A 25,336-nucleotide genomic window follows, 5' to 3' on the forward strand; every position below is an offset into this window, starting at 1 on the left:
AAATGCTGCGGAGGGAGAAGAATGAATTATGAATAAATTAAAGATTTCTAGTGTTGACACTTGGGTAAATGATGACTTTATTAATGGAAAAGAGGGGACATAGGGGAGAATAGGAACAAGTTGGTAAGATAAGGAAAAGGAGATAGTTGTCTTTCCCGGGACTTATTTGAAACCTGAATTTTTTTTTTTTTTTTTTTTAAATAATCATGGGCCTTTATTGCCCATCATTATTCTAACAGTTCAAATTAGGTCATACTATTTCTATTAAAGTCTGGTGTGCTGGTGTAATACATTTGAAATAATGAATTTAATGTTGAATCCGCTGTCATGGAATAGTTATAGATAGTATGAGGAATGTGTATGAAGAGCATAGTTTTGGGTAGTTCTTGAAGGTTATAAATCACAACTCAATAAATATCTTTTAGGGGGGCCTGGGTGGCTCAGTGGGTTAAGTGTCTGACTTGATTTCAGCTCAGGTCATGATCTTAGGGTTGTAGGATCGAGCACTATGTAGGGTTCTGCCTGCTTAAGATTCTCTCTCTCCCTCTCACCCTCCCTCTCTCTCTCATAAAAAAAAATTATGTATATATACTATATTATATAGATATCTTTTAGTTTTTCCAGTAAGTTTGCAGGCAACCTGCGAAACCATTTTTAGGCCACGGGTAGCAAGTGAACATCGTAAATTTAGATGATGCTTCTTTGAGGAGTTACATATTTTTCATTTAAATCACCCCAAGGTTGTGTCTGTATTAGAAATAAAAAAGTAGTCTTCTCCTGTAGAAATTCTGTTTCACCAGTGGGCAAAGAGTGCTTTTTGATTCTCAAAAGGATAGATTAAAATGATATGTCTCTTAAAATTTTCCGGGTTGGTACTTACTACTTCCAAAAATTTTCATCCTACAGGACCATAGATTTAAAGGGTGGATGACCTTGGGAAGCAGCTTTGTCATAAATTGATAAATGCAAGTTAAGGGGAAGACGAGTAGGAATAAAAATTGCAACGTGGGAGGGGCGCCTGGGTGGCTCAGTTGGGTAAGCATCTGCCTTCGGCTCAGGTCATGATCCCAGGATGCTGGGATCGAGTCCCGCATCAGGCTCCCTGCTCAGCGGAGAGCCTGCTTCTCCCTCTCTCTCTGCCTGCCTCTCTGCCTACTTGTGCTATCTCTCTGTCAAATAAATAAAATCTTTAAAAAAAAAAAATGCAACCTGGGAGAGGGACTTTGGGCTGCATTGCTGTCACCAGATAACATTGCTATCCTCCAGTTATAGCCCTGAAGGGAAGCAATCATGGGACTTGTGGATTATGGATTGTGCAGTTTTTATCTGCAAATAAGATGCTGGGCTTCTCTGCACTTTTGGTTTCTAAGCGCTCCTACTGGGGCTGGCCTATTGGTTCATTGTTACTTTACAATGACACAAAATAAGAGTGCCCACCCCCTGGTAGGTGAGTGATTCATTGCTTCTCTGAACAAAGGGTTGCTGGTGGGGCAGTCTGAGGTCTGTGGAGATCTGCAGTGATTTGATGATGAAGCTTTTCAGCTTTTCCATGATGAGGTTGTTGCCTGGGTACCACGGAAGATCTGTGGGCTAAGGAAAGTTAGTTGCAGCTGATTTTCAGTTTTTATTTTATTTTATTTGTGTGTGTGTGTGTCTTTTTTAGACAAAGACAAGTTTCTATATTGCAGAAGTTTTCAGAGTGTTTAGGGTGAGTCTACAACTGGGAAATACAGTGGATGGCTTTTTATAGCATTATTTGACTTTTACTTTTTTTTAGAGTCAGGATTTTTAATTTTTATTTTTACTGAGGTATCATTGACATGCAACATTATGTTTCGGGTGTACAACATAATGATTGGATATTTGCATTGATTGTGGAGTGATCACCATGATAGGTCTAGTCAGCATCCATCACTATAGTTACAGAATTTTTTTTCTTGTGATGAGAACTTTTAGGATCTACTTTCTTAGCAACTTTGAAATATGCCACACAGTATTAGGTCATGCTGTACGTTGTATCCCCAGTATTAATTTTATAATTGGAAGCTTGTACCTTTTGACCTCCTTTACCCATTTTGTCCTCCCCCGCCCCTCCACCTCTGACAAGCACACATCTGTATTCTGGTTTTAGGAGCTGGTTGGTTGGTTGGTTGGTTGGTTCTTAGATTCCACAGAGAAGTTATTTTCAGTTTCTCACTGGCCAGTGAAACACTGTTAAACTGCTTACCCAGCTTTCTGAAGATAAGGTGGGATTTAAGCTGAGGAATTCGGGAATGACCTTTGTGGATTTGGACCTTTTCTCTTTCTAAGAGGTTTTATAGACTGCAGTGTGCATAACATACATGGTTTAAAGTAGATTACACCTGTATATGTCTTTCCTTTTACTCTCTTCCGTTGGTTTGAGAGTGAAATAGGATTTTTAAACGTGTGTATGTCCCTCTGTAGCAAGCTACCATCCTTGTCCGTAGTGAAGACGGAACATGTCCTGTTACTGAGAATGAGTAGAAGAGCCACCTCCTCACTGTTCATATTCTTCCTGCTTTTACTTAAGTCTCTGATGGCACCAGGGCCCGTTGCATTTCAGGTCTCAGGGGTCTTAGGTCTTTTGGGATTTACTTTGGGTGACGGTTGTCTCTTTGTTTCTCAAATTAAGCTCCCTGATAAAAGAAGGGAAGTAAAATAAGACCTGAAACCGACAGGCAGGCAGCGTTATCTCAAACCAGAGAAAGAGATTAGGTTTGATTTTGGAATTTTCTTTTGGGGAAAGAATAGATGGCTTGATTGGAAACAGGTGGATGTTGCTAGTTTTGTATGGGACGAGAGCTTTAGTTTTTACCGTGTAATATAAGCGTTCACCTAAATGTTCCTGTGGTTTATATCGAAGTGATGTAGTACTTTAGGAATGTGTGCATAGCCAAGTATTTAGTGATCCTTCATGCTGTTTTAGATCTGATGGGGAGGGATGGGAAAGGCTAGGGCTGTTGCTGCCCATCTCGGCTGAGAATGGAGGTTGAATTGTGAGCCTCCAGAAATTATAAGAGTTTACCATTGTCATGGCATCCATGAAAGTAACATAGGCATCAACTAGTCCTCTCATTGTCCAGCGTCCTTGCCACTTGACCAGCCGCTCGCTTATGTGGTGCGACTCGGTCTCTGCGGCCTGTGAGTAATTTTCGTAGCCCTGACGATGAATGGTCACTCTCAAAGCTGGGCCTTTACATTACTGTTCATTCTGTTCAACCTCACATCTCTCTTTTCTGCCTAACTCTTGACCTGCAGGTGTCTGGTTAGACAGCCAGGCCTCTGTGTTGGAGAGACTGGCCCTGGTCCATTATTTAGTGGGTCGCGCCCTGGGTGCTCCTAGCGTCCCAGGCATCCCCTGCTGTGACCCTGAACATCATCTCGCAGATCTGTCAATATATGTTCTTTGGGACCCCCATCACTGGTGGTACTCTCCACAAAATCCGTGGTCAGAAAGTTCTGCAGTGGATGCTAATGATAGTTGCATAGCATTGTCAATGTACGTAAAGCCAGTGAATTGTACATGAAAACATGGTTAAAATTCTAAATTTTCCCAAACAAAAAAAAAGAAAGCCTGCGAAATACTCACTGACACTCACTTCCTGGAGATTTCACATTAATCTGAGAAATCTTAAAAACCTCTTTCACTTTGCTTGACTCAGTGTTCCCAGTGCTGAGATACATTTTTTTAAAAAGCACAGTTACCTATTAATGTCCTGCTAACTAATACTCTCTGGGACATTAAATTGCAGTTGCCTGCTCAACTGTACCTCTCCCACACTACATGGCGATCTTCTTGAGGGTATAGACAGGACTACTTTCGTACTCCTAGAATACAGGTCAGAATGAACCTTCATAAATCTATGTTGAATGATACACTTAAATTCGTATACTAACCTATAGACGACAGTGGGAGAGTGAGTGGAAGGTGGAGACCCAGAGCACTCTCACACTTACCGTGTGGTTTCCGGTGACTACTTGACCTCCGACGTCTTGATGTCTTCATCTATTAAATGCACATTAAAAACACCTTATGAGGATTAAAAGCGTTAATGCAGTTGAAGTATCTGGCCTAGAAAGTAAAGAAATGCTAGTTGCTTTCTCTTCCCGTGGAAAATTAAATTATCATAAACTATTGATAGATGAAGTGATCTGGGTGTTCAGGCTGAGATTTCCTCCAGCTGTGGGAATCAGGGAAGGTGGTGTATGTGGAGGAGTTCGGGAATTGATGGAGTTTGGATGGTGCAGATAAAGGGAGAAGACATTAGAGAGCGAGAACAAGATGATAGGTGTCTGGAGGCAAGAGAAGAGAGTATTCATGGACTCTGGAGAAAAATGGGTCACTTCTGCATTTTATCCTTCTCAAATACCGTTTCTCTCTGACTCTTCAGCAGGAAATTGGTGATGTTTCTCTCTTTACACCTATATCTATCAAGATCAGACAGTTTTTGTTTTATTTTCCTTTCTCTCCCTTTTTCTTTTCCTCTTCCTCCTGCTCTTAAAGTGCCTTGGTCTTGTCTTCCTCACCTTCAGCTGCTAGCATTTTGGTATGCTGTGTCTTTTTCCAAAATATTCTTACTCTGTCTTATCACCTGAACTAATAGGCTATGAGTTCTTTTAAGGCAAGAATCACATTCATTTCTTCAGTGCTTAGCATTGTACTCAACCCAGAGTAGTTACAGACTAAACAATGGCCACCTGTATGAAGAATGAATGAATGAATGAATGAATGAATGAAGAAAAGAATGGGTTGAGCTCTGTGTATCTAAGACTGAGGCTAAGGATTTCTCATGAATTTGTGAAGTGCTAGGTGGTTGCCAGTATTAGAAAACAAGTCCTTTCTTTGGGAGTTAATGCGATGGGATGGAGCAGCATGCTTGTGATACATACATACTATGTAATCCAGGTTATCCACTGGTGTTAGAAAGGCCTGAGACAAAGCAAGAAGAGAAACAGAAACTGATTCGTAGTCTCGTTAGGTCCAGGAGAGGGTATGGTCTGTGGGGAGTGCATCTAGGGAGGAACAGTGATTGAGTGGACAGGAGAGTCCTGTTAAATGTGTGAATTGCTTTGATGACAAATACACTTATATTTTCATGGCACTTGTGATTCAGCTCATTAAATGCTTGATTTAAATGTGTACTCAGCAAGGAGCTGGGAATCAGAGGGATACAAAGACCTTATGGTAGATTGGTCCTTTGGGAAATTTTCAGTTTTATAGAGAATACATACAAGTTTTGAGCTAGCTTTTAAGGCCTGTATCACCATCTCACCCATAACATCATCCTCAGTGAACTCAGAATCCTATGAAATTATTAATGTGCAATTGGAAACTTAATTTTGTGTCCTATTATTTACTAATTGCTTCCTATGTGGGTATTAGTTTTATTTTCTCCTCCAGATTGAATATTGGAGGTCAGGGACCCTGAGTTACTAATGGAATGAGGAATAACGCGTGTTACTAGAACAATCTTACATGAGTCCTAAAGACTCTGACAATCAATATTTGACAAACACATACTATATTAGTAGTGGAATCTTCGTATTATCTTAACACTAAAGAATAATTTAATATTGGGATAAAGTCATTCAATTTATAAAACAAGTTTCTATGTACTATTCATATTAATTGCATTAGGGTCTGGAGTATACACCTTAGTAATATTTTTTAGAAACAAAAGATTGTCAGTTTTTAGACCAAACACCAATATAGTCAACAATTTTATCATGATCTTCAATTTCATTTTACTTCTTATTTCTGAAATATTGTTTGTAATTCTTAAATTCTATTGCTCACTAATATGAAGTGATGCTCTTTTCTATTCGGTTATCTAGATTTTGCCATGTTGAAAGACAGTGAAATCTAATTTTTTTTTTTTTCTGATCTGAGTCCTTGTTTTGAACTTGAAACAAATGTTTGTGTGTTTTGTTTTGTTTTTTTTTTTAATGGAAGGGATGTTTGAGAGTGTAGTCCTGAGTGTCTGAATCTATCTTCATCCTATTGTTAATGGAGTGGTCCATTTTACTAATGTCTACTGACAACCTGTCATTGATCTTTATAGATATTTTCTGGGAAGGTAAGATTTTACAAGCTCAAGGTGACTGGTCTAAACTAGGGATTTCCATGTGCTGCCCACCCCCGCCCCCCATGATAAAGCAAAACAAGAAACTAAGAATTGATTCTGAAAACTGATAAAGAATTATTCTTGGTAACTTAATTCTAAACCATTACAGTTTATATGTTGTTAATTATTTGCACATATAGAAACATAGTAAGACTGCAGGGGGCTTATGCACATTCCTGGATGTTAGACTCATGATGGGATTTTTGTTGAGAGTTTTATTGCCCAGTGCAGTTGTTTTCTTGAGAGGCATTTATGAAATCCTCTAATTTAAACTTGCTTAGTAGATAACTAAGTTCCACATTGCATGGAGTGCTGTATTAGGAGATTCTGATTTTTAAAGATTAGGAATCATTTGTTTGAGCTGTGGAGTATGCATGCGGATGTTAGAGATAAAGAGGCTAAGCATCTGAAAACCAAGTGCGACCAGATGGATTGCTGGTTATACTATGTATTTGATTAGGATTTTACTTTATTGTTACAAACAAGATGAATTTGAAGCATCCTCTGGGCTTGTGAGGAGTGTTGGCTGTTTTGTCACTCCTTAGTATCCTACTGTGTCTGAATTGGTTTTCCAAACTGGTATACAGCTTCTTCTGGGGAAGATGGGGTGAGGAAGCGGGTTACCCAGCTTATTCTTTTTGTGGATCACTTATGAGGCTGGCATTTGTAACTGGATATAGTATGTTGATACAGAATAATCATGCCATCACATAATGACATAATACATTCAAGAAATCTTTATGGGACTTCAGTGTCATGTAACATTCCCCCACTGCCAGGAGTAACCTTAAAGTCTGTCATCAAGGTGCTTAAAAAAAGGCTAAATAGAGATAATTGGGGATGTGAGGACTGAAACCCTCTTCAAATTTAACTAACACAGTTAATTTAAACTTAACGAATATCTGATGACCAAAAGCATGTTTAGACTTGATGAACATTAGCCAGTAGGTTCTGATTATTAGTTGCTCTTGTTTTCCTTTAATAAAATATTTGGATTATATGAAAAAAATGTTTGAGTAGTAGAATTTTGATAAGAAATAAAATCACACATTACAGGAAAATGCCAACATAACTGTTCTCAAACGTCTGAAATGCTCAAGTACCATGATACATGATTATCTGAGTATCCTAGCCATATGAGGGACTCTTGACATGGATGACTTAATTTTTTCCACATTTAAAGCAGTGGCGTCATTAGTTGCTTTTACTATAAAATAAAAGGTCTTAAATGTAATTGGCCCCAGCCTTAACCTTTTTAGCTCTGTTTGGTACTTGTGTTATATAAGTATGGTAGAAAAGTCACATTGCCTTTTCAAAAACAGAACCTCATAAAGATATAATTCTTTAAAATCCTTTTTTGTTGTTGTTGTGGTTTGTTTTTCTGAAAAGAAAAGGAGGGTAAGGGAGCTAGCATTTGATGCCTCTGTTTTGCAGACACACTTGGGTCTTAAAGATGTAGAAATGCCAGTAGGCTAATTTTTTGGACTAGGTGATGCCAATGAGCAGGCTTCACTTAGTTGGCTCTAGAGTTGTTCTAAGTCAGTGGTTCTTAAAGTGGTTCTTTTTTATGCTAAGAAATTGAAGGTTTTGAAGAGGTTTTGTTTATGTGAATTATAGTTACCAATATTTACTGTGTTAGAAAATAAAAGATATTAATCATTTTAAACAGTTAAAATCATATTAACATAAGTAACATTTCTTTTTTTTTAAAGATTTTATTTATTTGACAGAGAGAAAGACAGAGAGGGAACACAAGCAGGGGGAGTGGGAGAAGGAGAAGCAGGCTTTCTGCTGAGCAGAGAGCCTGATGGGGGGCTTGATCCCAGGACCCTGGGATCATGACCTGAGCTGAAGGCAGACACTTAACGACCGAGCCACCCAGGCGCCCCTAAGTAACATATCTCTTAATGAAACAATTAAAAATAGTGAGAAGAATAACATTATTTTAGAACTTTGTTAATTTCTAATGTTTGGCTTGAGAGAAGACAACTGGATCTTAGATCTGCTTTTTGTGTTCAGTCCGTTGTGGTATGCTACTTAAGGTACTTGAAGTATTTGAAGAAAATATAGCCTCACATAAATACGTGGTTGGAAAAGAGATGACGTGTGGAGCCCTGGGGTCCCCTTGGGGTCCTCACATCACATGTTGGGAAACCGTGATTCTCCTCTTAAATTGCTGAGTTCTTACCATTTCTGGTACTTAATTTGATCAAAGGTTGCCACCCCTAAAGGCTCCAGGCTTAGTATATCCACAGAACATCATGAATTGAATACATTTACTATTTAGTAGGTATCGAGGTAGCATAGACTACAGTTCCAGAATCTCCCTTTTTTTTCCACTTATCTGGTAAAAAGGGAGTTAGTTGTATGTTGAGTGTAACTCAGGGCTCTTTTAAATGAGGGAAACAGGACTATTGTAAAGCAGAAGGGTACTTACCCTATTGTATAGTGGAACAGTGTTTCAGTAGGATGGTTATGCCAGTTGGAAAAATAAAGTGCAATGAACATCTCATTATCTAAACCATCTGTAGGTAGGGTGACAGTTTTCTCCAGGAGTCTAATCTGGCTGTTACAAGGGTGTGGCTGAGAAGTAGTTCTAGAACATCCAAGGAGCAGAGGGTTCATCTGGTGTAAATTATTTATTTCTACAACTGTTACTTCAGTGGAAACAGGGGTCAGTCAGAAATGCTCCATCTTGTTTATCCAGTGGTAAACCCAGGGGTATTTGATATTAGGGTTATTATTTATGCCTTTTACTTGACAGAGGCAGAGATGGGGCAACAGTAGACTCTGGCCTGAGATCCGTTCCTCTTTCAGCTTTTCAGTGGGAACACGCAAGCACCCATACCAAGGCTCTCCACCAACAGAGACTTCTAAATACCTTTAACCACACACCTACACTCAGAGTTAACGCGTGGTTCCTTCTTTTTATCCACTTAAAGGATATGCCATGCCACATTTCCATTAATAGCATTCCTTAGAAGCTGTAGAGGAGATTACAGTGGGCAAACCACCCCCCGACCCCTGCCCCTGTCAAGTGTTTTCCAGAAAGCACAAGGTGTGCATGGGCAAGCTCCAGGCCCCTTGGGTTTCCCTTGGGAATTACTGACCTAAACACCGCAGGTTTTATGACTGTACTTGGATTATGTCCATGCACACATTGGTGCCTCCCTTCATGTGTAAGTAAGTAATTCTCTTTTCCCTTTTTATTTATTTATTTTTTATTATGTTAATCACCATACATTACATCATTAATTTTTGATGTTGGCGAATTGGTCTTTCCGTTTGAAAACCAGACAAAGAGGGACCTGGAGTACCAACTATTTGCTTGTTAACTCCCGAGTGTGTTAGCTTACCACAAAGATTTGATTCACATTTGACAGGTCAGGAATTGGGTATCTGCTTCAGCCACTGGATGTAAGATAAAACCATTTGTCTGTGTGCACGTTGATAGGCTCAAAGGTGGAGGAGGCCAGCGAAGGGGCAGAGGGGCCGCCTTTGTGAGTCACCCGCCCCCCAGGTTGCTGATGGAGGTGGGTGGGAGTGGAGGTCTGGCTTTGCCTCTTGCAGGATCTGAAAAATAATTTTATGAGTGTCCTGGAGTGAATCAGATTCACTGCCTCACATTCAGAAAGCTCACAAAACTGAGGAATGCCATCAGAGCATTGACTTGTTAACTGTCATGGAGAAATGTTACCATCAGCTGGACTGGATATTTGCAGCTGCCCAGCTGTGGACTTGGCAAGCCACATGATCAAACAATTTTAGGCTCTTTGGGTACACTGTGAACAGGACCCACATTGTAGGGTGTGCTGAGAGGGAGGCCAGGTGAGGGCGCAGAGACAGGCAACACATAAATAAAAGGCCAAGAGAACTATCAGATAATGACATGTGCCGCATAGAAGGTGACAGTCGGAGGCCATGACATTGAGTGGCCGGATTGCTGGCCTACACCATGCTGGTCAGCCGAAGCCTTTCTGGCAGTTAAGCCAAAGGGTGCTTGGTGGGGTTGGAATCAAGGACTCCCGGGAGTCCTTACCTTTTTGACAGATAGGCTTTCTGTAGTTAAGTTTATAAATACAATCTAGTTCAGGCCAAAGGGCTTTAAGTTGATTTTTGCTTATCTTTTTTTTTTTTTAACTATTTTCTTCTACTCTGTATGCTAACTCTCAAAAGGCAGTTCCCCACATCTCCACACCCCCCTTCTTCCCCCCCCCCCAGAATCCTCAGAGCTCTGTTTAGCTCCTGTCCATACCCCCTGTGCCTGTTACAATTGATTGAAAATCATGAAATAATCTGGCCCTGTGTCACAATATGTTTCAGAAAATTATTTGCCATGTTACTGCTTTCAGGTCTCATGTTACTTATTATTCATTTTGCTTTTCATTCCTGGAATGAGCATACTGATGGGCAAGGCAGGACAGTGAGGGGAAGTGCTATATGGTTGAAAATCAGTAACATGATAGAAATGAGTTTATTTTCAGGAGAATCTTAAGTATCTTTAACAAATTCATGTACAAATTCCTGTTGAATAGAGATGAAACCTCTTAAAATGGATCAACATCTCTTTGCTTCTGACTAGCTTCATTTGAAAGCACCATAGAAACAGATTTGTGAATTACAAATTTTGAGACTGTCAAAGATAGGGCTCTGGGCTTCTTAAGGTTGGGGTAAATTATGAACTGCCTATCCCGAAATTACTCAATATTAATATATTTTAAATAATATTCTTTTATTATTAAAACTTCAAAATGGGAAACTGTGTGAGAGTGATCTTCATGCCATACCTCCCACAGAAGTGTGGGTGTCCCTTGTGGGCCCCACTTCGCTTGTCAGCATGTGATTTTATGGGGCCGGCCATTTGATCCTGGGAGCTTAGCTTCCTAGGTCCAGGTGCCAGTCACCTCACCTAGAACACCTGGGTGTTTTGCCATCTTCCCCCGGATTACCTGATATTATTTGTGAACAGTCTTTTGAAAATTGTATTAGACGACACCAGCAATAAAACAGATACTTTAGGCATGAATGTTTTTTGGAGGCAGAAAGATGAGCCAATTAAGCATTTTGTTTTCTGATGCATATGAAACATTTGTACACATGGATGGTCTTTTTTGAAATTTGTGATTTGCTACTGATGACAATGGTATTCAGACTGAAGTCTGTCAGGGATGGAACCCAGATTTTTAAATTATTTGGAAGATTTTTTTTTTTTTTTTAAGTGCAAAACTCTAAGTGAAATTAGCCCTGTATTCTAAAATGAGTGAACAGGGTCGACTGTTGAGAGGCAGGTAGAATCTAACTATGTAGGTTTTTTAGATGGGTTACGTTACTGAATCATGTTAACGAGTATTTAAGAAAATGGTAATTCTGTGGCACACCTGGATTTCATGTTGCCAGTTGGGCATAAGAGAGCATTTGCGACTCTAGTTGCAGATTGTACTGCAGTGCAGAAGGTCTGTGGAGCTGAGAGCATTTGCTGCCTCAGCCTCACGTATCAGTTCAGAGAGGAGAAAAGAAAAACATCAGGGTGTGCTGGTTAGGTTCTGGAGCCTCGGGGTTAGTCTCTGCATAGCAGGACTTAACGAGAGAATCAGTAGTCACCAGAGCCTGTGCTTGACATTAAATGACATGCGATGAAGCTAAATGTCTTTATCTGGGTTTGAACAAAAACATACTGAAAAGTAATGATGCAACAAATACACTAAAACAAAACCATCCTCGTCACCGCGGACTGGCTATTAGCACTCAGCATTCTAAGATGGTCCAAAGAAGCTATAACCAAAGCTTTCTTGTTTGATTTCCGAAGCCTGCTTTGTTGAATATTTGATGAAACAGACTGCGGATATCTGCAGTGGTGTTTTGGTGAATCCCTACTGGCAGCTTTAGGAGTCTGTCCTTCTGGAGATTGCCAGGGGTTGACTCTCCATCTGGGAAAGAGAGGAGAGAAGCGTGGTTGTTAACCATCACGAGAGAGCACCAGAATGATGTGTAAACCCTCACAATTCCCATCTTCCAGTAAAAAGTCGACATACGGTTCGAGTAGGGGCCTCCCATCGAACAGAAGAGTGGTCCAGCTTTTCTTAGAGGAACAAAGCCTGCATTAGCGGTTTGTCTCCAGTGAGGACAGTTGTGCTGAGTAATATCTCTGGGCACAAGGGTGAGGATCCTTTGGTGTGCTGTAACTTTTTTCGATTTGATGAATTGTATAGCTTGATCCTTCCTGCCTGGAAGACCAGGAGTAAGCAATGCAGTCTGTCAGTAGTCGTTTTCTCTAAATCAGGGCATCCGTGTAGTTCTGCAATATCGGTTTGCATAGAGGGAGCCCATGGTGATTGCTTTTTGAAAGCTGTACTTTTTTCTTTTTCTTTTTTTTTGAAAGCTGTGATTCTAGGTACAGGCTGACTTTCTTGCTCTTAAAACAAAAAACCACAAGAATAGTTCTTTTCCTGGATACCCCCCAGCTAAAGGGAAACTGATTTCATTGGGATACTGACTTAGGAGACCAGGAGTCCTGGCGACTGGGGCGGGCTAGAGCCGGTAGCTGGCACAGTGTGTAAGGAGAGGCTTGGTGTTCACTCAGTTGACCTGTAGGTGGTCTGTGTGCATCCCGCCTGGATGGGAACCTGGCCAGTTGCTGAGCAGAGGGTGGATGTTAGCCCCACTCTGGGCCAGTGCTGTCCTTCTCAGGTTCCTCTGGGCATGACTCATGAAATATTTCATTAGGGATGAAGCTTTACGAAAAATGGGTCTGATCTTGATAGATTTCCAAAGACGACTTCTCCTCTACATCACCTTTTCTTCAGCCTTTCTGTGAGAGAACTATCAGTGCCTTATGAAGATGGAGGTGAAAATATGTGTAGTGCATAAGACTTGGTTATAGTTTGGGGGAAAACTTACATGGGGTAATCCGAAATCTCTAGATTTCAATGATCTGTCTTTGCTAATTTTGTTTGCCAATGCAAGGAACAGCAGAACTGACTGCCATTCACTTTGTCCTGTTTTCCGATGTTAAATGCTCTGTACTAGCTCTAGATTTAATTTGATGGTTAAAAGTGATTTTGCCTTTTGATATTTTAGGATGCTAATTTAAATATACTGGGATGTAAGTACCGGATATCTAAGTCTATTCAGTTCTCTCCTCCCCATGGTGCCCAGACCATTGGAAAAAATTTGGCTATTGATTATTCTGTTTTTGTTTTATTCTTTAGTCCTCCAAAAAGAGCAGAGTTGATTAAATGTTTCATTTGAGATAGTTTACTCTATGACTTTTTTTTTTTCCCCAAATCTTTGGGTCTTCCGTAATAAGAATGGAAATTTTAAGTACCTTTGATACGCCATGGTGATTTCTTTTTTCTTTTGATAATGATAGACTGAGCTGTCTGTTATTGCATAAAATATTAAACTGTTATTAAATTATAGTTAGGATGAACATGCATTCATCACTTTCTAAATGTCATCTAATCAGATTTCTAATTTAATTTCCCCCCACACACCAAAATATCATTTTGTTTTTGCTTTGGCTGCTTATGATACAAATGGGCTTCTGTGTGCAGTTGCTTTTTTTTTACCAGGTGAAATATACTTCTAATTTCTTGCTGGGTTTTTAAAGTAAATATGAATGGAATTTTACTTTCACGTTTCTGAATGCATAACGTAATTGTAATATTTTAAGCACAAAATGATCAAGTCAGCAGATCTGCTTGGAGTCTTAGAAATAATTGTACCGTTTGCACGTAGGTAGATTTTTTGTTGTAAGGATAATTCACCTACTAGAGGCATGAATATGCTTTTTAGTGAAAATTGTAAGAGTGAATGCTACTTAAAATCCTACCTTTTGTTAACTGTTAGACACCACATAAAACTTCATATCTAAAAATTCCTCTAAAATTAGCTGTTTAATATTGATTTAGCTATAGTTCAGACTTTCCCCTTTATTCATCGGTTGAGTGCTTTTTGGGTCAAGTCATTATTCTAGGTGCTGGGATTAGATTCAGTGGGTGAACAAAATAGACAAACACCCTTCTCCATGGGAAGCCTACCTTAGGAGATGGGAAGATTCTGACAATGAACGAAATAAGTGCACAAGAGAACTGAAGGTGGGGATATTGTTTTGAAGAAGAACAGAGTAATGAGAGAAAGAGCAACATGGAGTTTGGGGGTAAGAGGAGGACGGCATTGTAGGCAGGTTGATCCATTCATTCATTTCTATGGAGGTGCTATTTGAGTTGAGTCATGAGTGATGAAAAAGAGCCAGCCCTGAAAATATCTAAGGGAAGAGCCTTCCACACAGAGAAGCAGCAAATGCCAAGCTGTCAGGTGGGAAGAAGCTTGGCAGGTCGGAGGGCATTGTTGTAGAGGTATATCCAGTGTGTGCAAGCCACTCCAATGAGGACTTGAACTGTTACAACACTTAGAGCAGTTAGTCTTCTCAGCCTCAGCAGATGGTCTGGGGCTTGTCAATGGCTTGCAGAAGACTGGTTGGGCTAATTATAAAATGTGACTAAAGAGAAACAACTTTGTAGGTAATAAAAGTATATATTTCATCTCATTTCACCCTCATAAGAAGCTGATTTTTTTAAAAAAAAAATCTTGTTAAAGTGCTTTGTAAAGAGACAAATTAGGAAGCAAAAGAGGTTATTATCCTCTGGATAGAGAAAATCTTTCAAAAGAGTGATTATAACTTAGAGTCACATGTTGAGTTCCCGTGTTGCAAAGCTGGATGAAGATACAGCTGATGTAAAAACACAACCTGCCTGAACTTGCAAGTGGTTCTGGGAAACAGAGTAGTGTAAGCCTATGTGTAGGAGCAGGTGTAACTGAAGGTGTAGATGTAGAAGCGGGTGCAGGTGTGGGTGTGGGCGCAGCTGTGGGTGTCGGGGAAGGAGAGTGGTGTGCATGTCACCTGTGATTTTAATCTGTGTTCTAAGTAGTTGTGGGATTTCTTGGAGGTTCCTGGAGGGATATTGGTTATGGTAGAGAGGAGGGGGAGCCAAATGGGTGAGCTTTTCTTGAAAATAGGTCCTCCTATTAAGAAAAAAAAAGTTTTAAAATACTCTGCTCTAGAATGTCCATCTTTGGCATGAAGTAATTCCCATATGAGTGAAACAGAATAATGTTTATGGACATAGAGGATTTTTCTTATTTTTAAGCACACATTTGGCCACACATTTACAACTCACTGAGCCTGTCCTGTTGATGACCACCTCCAGAGGAAACATGGGAGTGATGGTAACATGTGGATCAGGATGCCTACGATTGATTTTTATCTCCCTTCCATGTACTCATTTCCTTCCTAAGTGTTAGAAACCTTCGTAGCTCGGTGTCCTTGGTAACCCACCTGTTGATACTGTGGCTGTTAGCCTTTTGTACTACCAAAATATTATCAGATATTATCTAGGGACCAGCAAAAATCTCTAGTAAGACTTGTCTAGAACTTACTATTCAAAGCCTGCGTTCATCAGAGTTTCTCTAATTAGGCAGAGCAGTGGTTTAGAAAAAGGCTGTGGTAGATTCATCTCTCCTTCCCCCATGGCTTCAGAGTTTGATTTAGCACAATCAGTGGTACTGTGCTTTTGCTTCCCAAGTTGAAGATCACAGAGCTCAATGCAAACAGGAGTCATTTTGTCATTGGAATATCCATGCTTTCACTTCCGGGGTTCTCTGCTTTGCTCCCATGAGGTTAAAAGCACTTTCCATTCTTCTCAGCACTGCGTGTCCTGGACCTTGGCTCTATTTGCCCTGACGTCCGTGTCTGCTAAGCAGTAGGCTGGCTAGGCTCTGCCTTTACAACTGGAGCCTTTTGAGAAGAGCATAGAGAGCTCATCAATCTGGCTTTAATGGTCTCCATGTTGAGCACTAATATTGAGGCATCATGAAAGCACTGTGGATTTTGTTCTGTTGGAAGAGATCTCGTTCCTCTTTAAGTTCTTAAAGTATAGCTATAAAAGATGAATTTAATCGGTAAGCTCTTTCACTAGACTTGGGATTTTATTTGTGGTTGGGTAGGTGAAACTCCTTTTGCTTCTCAGGCGTGGATCCAGACACAGCTTTCTGTTGTTAACCTAGCCTCCATTGGTGGATCAAGGTGAATACAGGTTAGCATCTGTGGGAGGCATGATTTCAGAGGTCATAGGTGAGATTCAAGGGTTCATAGGCCAGTGTGCACAGGAAACAAAATAGGTGATGATTTAAAAAAATTTTTTTTAAGATTTTATTTATTCACTTGAGACAGAGATACAGAGAGAGAGAGAAAGCATGAGCAGGGAGAGAGGCAGAGGGAGAGGGAGAAGCAGGCTCCCCGCTGAGCCAGGAGCCCGATGCGGGGCTTGATGCGGGGCTCGATCCCGGGACCCCGGGATCATGACCTGAGCCGAAGGCAGACGCCCAACCATCTGAGCCACCCAGGCGCCCCAAGAGCTGATGATTTTAAAACTGCTTTCATTCTAAACACCTATTCTGATTTCTCTTTGGAAAGAGGAAGACCAGTGCTCCAATGAGTACAGCATCCTCCTAAAGCCAGTGAAGCCAGAATAGAATACTTTGATTAGGAGGGGTAATAAGAGATGTGAAAAGCAAAAAAAAAAAAAAAAAAAAATCTTAAGTTTACCAAATCTTCTTTTGACCTGGAATGCTTCTGGGAAGACCGGTTTTACTGACTTATTTAAGTGCTCATTGTAGAATGTTGGAGCAGGAGGAACGGCCCCATCATCTAGGTATAAATGTGACTATGGGGCCCTAGGGAGGTTCCCGAGGAATCCCCATTTCCCCTTACTGGGATAGTCATTTGCAGCATGCCATGCTGTATACACGGAATGATAGACTTGATAGATAGATCGAATGATAGACTTGCATCCTAGGTAAGATTCTTCACTGTGTTCAAGGTCGTGGGAGATCCAATGTCAGAGAGCTGTTTGTAGGGGCTGTAGGCTGGTTTTGTGCATCAAAGTAATCTTCTTGCCCACTTCATCCTCACGGTAACTTTCATAAGGTTATTATTACCACTAAGGTATTAATATTTTTTTAAAAGATTTTATTTATTTGAAAGCGCACGAGCATGAGCGGGGGCATGGGGTGGGGGGACAGAGGGAAGACTCCCTGCCAAGCAGGGAGCCCAATACAGGACTCGATCCCAGGACATCAGGGTCATGACCTGAGCTGAAGGCAGATGCTTAACCGACTGAGCCACCCAGGTGCCCCTACCACCAAGGTATTATTGACCTGACTTTTTAGATGAAGTTCAGCAAGACCAACTTGAAACCAGGTGCCTTGCTATAGATAATTAGATTCAACTAATGACTCTTTACTTAGCAGCTCAGTGTACCCAGACTGGGTTAGATGCGGTTCTGAGAAGAAAAAGGAAGCATTACCACAGTTTTCTGGTGTCTTGCTTCATGGCTGACTGCTCCTACTGGGGTTTGAGACTGAAGACCATTGGTCTGGGGCCTGGCACTTTTGCTATTAGCTGTGTGTCTTGGGCACGTTACTTAATCTCTCCAAACCTTAATGTCCCCGTTTGTAAAACAAGAATGGGTAGAATAGAACCCATCTCCCTGGGCAGTGGTGAGTTACAGGCGGTATGTGTGACGTGAGGTCCTGCACGAAGCCTGCTCTCCAGGACTGTCAGCTCCTAATGTTGCTGTGGTTACTTCTTTGACAACACACACTGACCGTGAGTCAAGAGGAGTTGCAGGAGAGAGTAGCAGGGTCAGGTGGCAGTCGTCCACCTCGGGAGTTACTGGTTTCTTTCTCTGTAGAGGGCACAGGCAGCTTTTATGCATGATTCTTTTTTTTTTTTTTTTTTAAGATTTTATTTGACAGAGAGAGAGAGAGCGGGAGAGGGAACACAAGCAGGGGGAGTGGGAGAGGGAGAAGCAGGCTTCCTGCCGAGCAGGGAGCCCGATGTGGGGCTCGATCCCAGGACCCCAGGACCATGACCCGAGCTGAAGGCAGATGCTCAACCGACTGAGCCACCCAGGCACCCCATTTATTCATGATTCTTTTCGTTTTAAATTTTTAGCTAAATTCCAGGTAACATACAGTGTTAAATTAGTTTCAGGTGTAGAAGTGAGTGATTCAGCACTTCCATCAGACACCCTGTGTTCATCACAAGTGCCCTCCTTAATCTCATCACCTATTTAAAACGTCCCCCACCCCTACCGCTCTGGTAAGCATCAGTTTGTTCTCTGTAGTTAAGAGTCTGTTCTTGGTTTGCCTCTTTCTGTTTTTTTTTTCCCTTTGATTGTTTGTTTTGTTTCTTAAATTCCACATATGAGTGAAATCATATGTATTTGTCTTTCTCTGACTTATTTCATTTAGCATTATACTCTCTGGCTCCATCCACGTCATTGCAAATGGCAAGATTTCATTCTTTTTATGGCTGAGTAATAATCCACTGTGTGTGTGTGTGTGTGTGTACATGCATGCCCACACACACATCTTTATCCATCAGTCAATGGGCACCCCAGCTGTTTCCATAATTTGGCTATTGTAGATAATATGCATGATTCTTAATTGCTGTGTAGGCATTAGAGAATTGGACAGACTCATTAAGAGAGAGTCGACCTTCGTGGTAAAAGATTAACAATTTCAGAGATCATTCCAAGGATACTTGATTATGGTAGAGTGTTCAGCATCATGAGAATTAAAAATGTTTCATTTTTTATCATTCAATGTAGTTTAAGCAGAAGGTTTTTAATGGGTTAAACCATGAGTGGAGCCTTTATAATAAAGCAGTGTGGCTCGGAGTTTTCCTCAAGTATTTTGAGTTTTAATCTGTCCTCAGGTTAGTGGTAGTATTAAAAGATTGTAAACAGCCAGTATATTCTTGCTAATATTGAGCTGGCTCGTAACGCTGTTGGTGATCTGGTTTCTGTCTAGCTATAAGGCATCATCTTTAGTCCCTTGCTTCTAAACAAGGTTCCCTTTAAACTGAACGTTGAGTTCAAATGCACCTACTCTCTCTCTCTCTCTCTTTCTCTCTGTGTTGGTCTTTCATACTTAGGAACCTCCCTTCACCGCCCGCCCACCTGCTGTACCTAGCCCTGCTCTCAGCCTGTGCTGACCCCACTTGGGGTTCATCTCCCTCCCCCAGCTGTGGTGCTTCGCTGTGCTAGCACTCAAGAGAATGAACAGCAGTTACCTACTTAGTTCTTTATTTTAACATTAGACTGAATCTGAAATTTACCAATCTCATGCTCTAATCTACCTGCTGCTTTTTCGCCGTCAGCCGAGTGGGGAGGATGCATTTAATTTGTACGAAATAGTTAGGAGTAATCTCATAATGGGGCTCTTTTAGACCATGCTGTTAGAAATACTCTTAACGATGATACAAGATGGGGATTAAGTAGCATTTGTAAAATCTTTTTTTTTTTTTAAAGATTTTATTTATTTGAGAGAGAGAGAGAATCTGAAGCAGACTCTGCACTGAGCACAGAGCCCAAGGCCAGACTAGATCCCACAAAAAAGAAATCATGACCTGAGGCAAAATCAGGAGTTGAACATTAAACCAAATGAGCCCCCCAGGTGCCCCACATTTATAAAATCTTTGACTAGTAAGGGAAAGGGTAGCCTCCACTTAAAAAGAACCAAGTCACTGACTTACCTAAGTTAATCACTGAAGGTTAAAAAAACTGTCTTAGCTAAGGTTTTCTGTTTGCAACATTTCTTAACAAATATTTTTCTTCAGATTTTAAGTATAGGATCATGAGTCAGCCTTTATGATTGCAAAGCCTTCGTCTTATTAATAATGTATCATCACTTCTACATGAATCATGTGCTGATGCACAGCATTTGAATATGCAAGTCTTACAATACTCCTAATCTGAGGGCTCCTATTTTTATTTAAAAAATGTTATGTCTCGTTTGCATTACATTTTATAGATATATTATCTACCCTATAATCTCACATACCACATTCAATCTAGATAGTGTCCCCTGGGGCACCTTAATTATATGCTCTAGTTCTTGAATTTTTCATATATTTTTCAGAAATAATTTTTTCTTTATTTTCCTTATGGTGGATCTTAAAATAGCAAATGTGGTTCCTCTGGAACCTGCTGTGATACATGCCAGTCTGTTGGAAGCGTTCCAGGTTTATTTTCTCATTTGGCCTTTAGAACATTTAGTATTTAGAGTCCTGCCCGTAACCCACGTAGGTATTTTTTTGCTTGGTGTGTATCTGTCTCTCTATACCTCCCTCCTTTACACCCATGCTCACATGTGCATCTATAATATATTCGAACTGGTTGTGTCGTACTTGTTCTAGTAGGGAGAATGGAACCGTTGATGTGAATTCTTTTGGAATATAAAGCAGCATTCTTAATGCCTGTGACATAGCTTCTGTATAATTTTGAATGACTTTGAACAGAGCTTTAAGATCAAATTTGCCGTTATATCATGTCCTAAACCATAGAGCAATCCAGAGCAGACAGCTTTCTTGTGTAGTAGCCATTTTGGAAGGACCTGGGCAAAGATCTTGCCAGCAAGAGAGCAGAGCAGTCTATTCCAGCGGCACATTGTAGATATGATAGGTTGGGAAGTTAATTTTTGAATGATAATGATTTCCTGTTGACTCAGACAGATGGCAAGTGTTATTTCACTCACATTCAGGTTATAAAATTTTCTCAGATAATTTTGTCTAATTACAATTGACAGTGGTTCCTGCTTTAAAATCTATCCTGGGGGCGCCTGGGTGGCTCAGTCCGTTAAGTGTCTGCCTTCAGCTCAGGTCACGATCCCGGAGTTCTGAGAACGAGCCCCGAGTTGGACTCCTTGCTCATCAGGGAGCCTGCTTCTCCCTCTGCCTGCCGCTCCCCACTGCTTGTTCTCTCTCTTTCTCTCACTCTTGCTCCATCTCAAATAAGTAAAATCTTAAACAAAAATATACTATCCTATATAAATAGTTATGGTTCTCCTTTTACGAAAATCACAGAAGTGGCTGCAAGGTGATTCTATTGGATTCTGTCACTTAGTTACACTGAGTATTATTTGAAATAAGTAAACCCTAGGTTTTGAGACATGCAAGTCTTGCTATTTTGAAAAACAAACTTTAATATCACAGGTTTTTTTTAGAGTATTACTTTATAATTTCCATTAACTATCCAGTTTGTCCCATTCCTGATCAAACCGTTAATACTTTCTGTATCTGGGGAACTACAGGTTTTTAAAAGAGTTAGAAGTTTTTAACACTGCAGGGTGTTAACTTTTTGCTTGGGATCCCAGGGAAAATATGGACATTTGATATAGTTGGTTGCACACCCTTATTTTGTATTTGACTGCCGTGGGTCTCATGAAGATGTTACTGAAATTTGCATGAGAGTGTCGTAGAAGGTTCAAGAACACACAGTGTTTCAGGAAAACTGTGTCTGACACAAGTTAGTGCTGGGAATAGATGTGTGTCAGATGTTTAATTATAGGGGAAGAAATAATATTTTGATATTTATTGAGATCACCAGAGCTTTTTGCAGATAAACTAACTAGATCTTTTTGTAAATAAGAAGATAGGCTTCAGTATATGTTATGCTATCCTTTCAAAATAGTACCTCCTCATCAACCTCAAAGCATGGAGCCTGGTTTGGGAGCCTGTTAGAGTATTTCTTTGCTCTCCTTCTGACAGTATCTGCCTGAGTCCTTCTGATGTGGCTACTACACAATAAAGTCAGCTGTCTGCTTTGGGTTGCTCTGTGATTTGGGGACATGATACGAATAGCAAATTGGATCTTAAAATTCTTTTCAGAATTAAGCTTTACATATTCAAAATAATGCCACAGATATGTAAATTATAAAAGCTAGCTGTAAGTTGAAAATGTGTGAGCACACCCACCAATTTAAGAAGCATTGCCTGCTCCCCCTGGGAGCTTTTTCCTGATGGAAATTCTCGTTTTCCAATGGATAATATCTAGCCTGAATTTTTTTTTCTCATTTTCTTGCTTTTCCCATTTTTTTAAAGCCATGTTATGTATGTGTTACTTGCTCGTTTCTGAGCTTTAAAAAGGATTTCTCATGCTATAAATGTATTCTGTTGCAACTTGTTAATTTCACTGAACATTGTTTCTCATTGGTTCACACCAGTGTTGGTTGCTATAGGTCATTTATTTGCACAAGTGTATAGTACTTCATTTTGTAAACAAATAACAAACTATTGCCCATCATTAGATTGTTCTTTTTTTTTTTTTTTAAGTAGCTGCTATGAACAGTCTCATAAATGTCATCTTAGGTACATGTGCAAGAGTTTCTTTAGGATCTATACCTAGAAAGGAACTTACTGGGTTGTAGAGTATGGGAGTGGTCATGTTCACAAGATAATGCCAAACTGTTTCCCAGCAGATTCTCTCACCAGTGCTATGTAAGAATTCTGCTTCCTCTACGTCTTTATTGTACTTGACATTGTCAGACACTAATTTTTTTGCCAAGTTGAGAGATGTAACATAAAATCTCACTGTAGCTTTAATTACCATTTCTCTGATTCCTCACATGCTTGAATATCTTTTCACATGGCTATTGGCTGTTGATCTTTCTTTTGGAAATAGCTCTTGTCTATTCAGTTGTCATTTTTCTTGTTTGTATGTTCAGTTATTTGTCAGTGACATGTACCATGAACATCTCTCTTCCTCCAATTACTGGCTTGTCTTTTCTACTCTGTTTGGAGTTTTATAGCGAACAGGCATTCTTAATTCTTACAGTAGAATTTCTATTTTTCTATTAGTTAGGACTCTTCTGTGTTTGAAGAAATCCTTCTCTCCTCCAAGGTCATAGGTTTAAAAAATTTCCATCTAAAAAATCTCAACGCTTTACTTGCTCTCCTTTAGGTTCTTAATAACCATTTAAAAAATGTCCAGTGTATGGTGTGAGGTATATATCCAGTGTTGTTTTTAAAAATCTGTATAAATGATGGTCCTAGTACCGTTTATTGAATAGGTACTCTTTGCCCATTGCCACCTCTTGTCATATGTGTGTTTCTGAGTTCTCTATTCTGTAGATTTGTCTGTCCTTCTGCCAACACTCTCCTGCCTGAATTACAGTAGCTGCTGTAAGAAGTTTGGTATCTTTCTGGGCAATCTTGCTCTTCTTCAAGAGTGTCCTGATTAGCAAGTTTTATCGCCATCATGTGACAGGTCACAGTGACACAGAAATAGTACTGGGACGTCTACGTTGCTTTCACTCATTTTCAGAAATATTTCAAATGGTTGAGAGACCTCCTCATGGAGCTTGTTGGACAAAGATTCACTGAAACTACCATCTGCTGATAAGGTTAATCACACCATAACTCTGCCTTTCTCATATATATATATGCCTTTCTCATATATATATATATGAGAAAATTTATATAATTTTTTTTTTAACAGGCAAGCTTGAAGATTTAGCAAGAAATTTAGAAGCTGGTATTATATTCTAGAATCCCCAGGAAATTCTTTTCAGAGACTAGGAATGCCTTCAGAATCTTGTGTGACAGTTCTCTGTAAGTGGGGGTGGGAAAGGAGGAGGAAGCGAAGGGAAGAGCTAATATACATTGGAACTGTGGCCTTCAGCTACTCCCTCAAGCTCTTTATATGCATTATTGCATTTACCTTCCCAGCACCTTTGTGATGGGATCATGCCTCTTGTCCTATGGCTGAGAAAACAGACTTGGAGCATGTGGAGGAACTGCGGGGAAGTCCCATAGCTCACAGGTGTCTGATCAGGGCTCCGTTCCCCTTCTGTCCTCACCCAGAACCTGCGTGGTCTCTCTCATACCTGCTGCCCAGCGGCACCTGCGCACTGCAGACTGGGTTCTGGGATTAGACACAGAGGGATGTATGGAGGGGTGGGGGCAGCCATCCAGATTCGGTCTGCGTTCTATGACTGTCCTTGCAGAGCTCCATGCTGGGACTGGGTGCTGCTTGACTGACCAAGAGGAAGCAAAGAGTCAAGTGGGTTGGTGTGCCCTCTGTGAGCCTGGCGGGTAGAGCAAGGTGCCAAAGGGACCCTGGCTTTCTGACCAAACTGCAGGTCCGTGGCACTGAGCGATAAGGCTTTGACCCTGGGTGTGTGGTTGATGGGAGGTCCAACCTACTGAACCACGTCCTTGTCATCTGTGGTGGGTGCCGTGCAGTTCGAGGGCAGGTCAAGATGCCTAGCAGTGATAGTCTGGGATGGTGAATGCTGCACTTCGGTCCCTGAGTCTGGAGAGTGAGGCTTCTGGGGGGGCTAGGGGGCAAGCCCAGCACTGGTGGCCAGTGACCATGGATTTCAGGCTGTCCATCCCCAACTTAGTCTGTCCTCCCTTCCCTTTCAGTGGGAGACCCTGGACCACCATGTAGCCTGCATTTCACATTCTTCTCTTTTTGGACCTGACCTTGGTTTCTCTCTTGTTTGTTCTCTGGTTACTGACCCTCTGGCTGCTTCATTTCTAACACATGATATCACTTTATGTCTCTCTGAGGCTTCGCTGACTTTTGATTGTTCAGTGCAACCTCTGTTTTTATGCTTTGTCTTTCTGGTTAGCTCAGATAGTAATAATATTACCTCTAGTCAGCTCCGATAACAGTTTCTGGTCAGCTTGGATAATTACCATATGCTACTCCTCACTGAGCATATTCAGCCATTGCTCTAGGTGCATTATCTAATCTTTATGACAGCCCAAGTAAGAGGTTCCAATGATTATTTTCATTTTAAGTCCTTTACTCAAGGTCAAGCTTGTGGGTGAGTCGGGAGCCACGATTGGAACTCAGGGAGCTCTTTAACATGTAAGCATTCCGCAAGGCCGGGAGACGTCAGAACTGCTCAGGGCATGTCAGGCGACGGGACAGAGCTGGGGACTCCTGGGACTCAAGGTCACACAGTTGGCTCTGGGCTGAGGCTCACTCGTGCCTCAACTAGAAATAAAGCGGTATGAAGGGTACAGAACCAGCCAACCCATCAGCCTCCGTCTCGTAGGAAAATAACCAGTGCACGATGGCTGCTAAAGGGAATCTCAGGTCTCCTAAATATGCCGAACGAGTGCAAAGTAGGGTCTGTGTACAAAGGGTTAAGAAACTGCACGATAGAGTTTTGAAAATGGGAAGGATTAGTGGTGACATAATTTTATTCCAATCTGCAATTCCTGTAACAGCCGACTTGTTATGCAGTGGTTAATCCAGGAGGTCTAGGATCTTGGCAGCAGAGAGCAGGGTCTTGCTGTCGCCAGAGCTGGGGCAGGGAGAATTGAATTACAG

General features: G+C 40.8%; 1 protein-coding gene across 1 annotated transcript in view; it reads left to right on the top strand.

Moving 5' to 3' along the window:
* Window positions 1–25,336, top strand: part of RYR2 (ryanodine receptor 2) — a 739,460-nt gene that overhangs the window by 93,444 nt on the left and 620,680 nt on the right. The gene's annotated exons all lie outside the window — the stretch shown is intronic.

This window comes from Phoca vitulina, unplaced genomic scaffold, assembly GCF_004348235.1.
Source record: "Phoca vitulina isolate PV1807 unplaced genomic scaffold, GSC_HSeal_1.0 scaffold43, whole genome shotgun sequence".
NCBI lineage: Eukaryota > Metazoa > Chordata > Mammalia > Carnivora > Phocidae > Phoca > Phoca vitulina.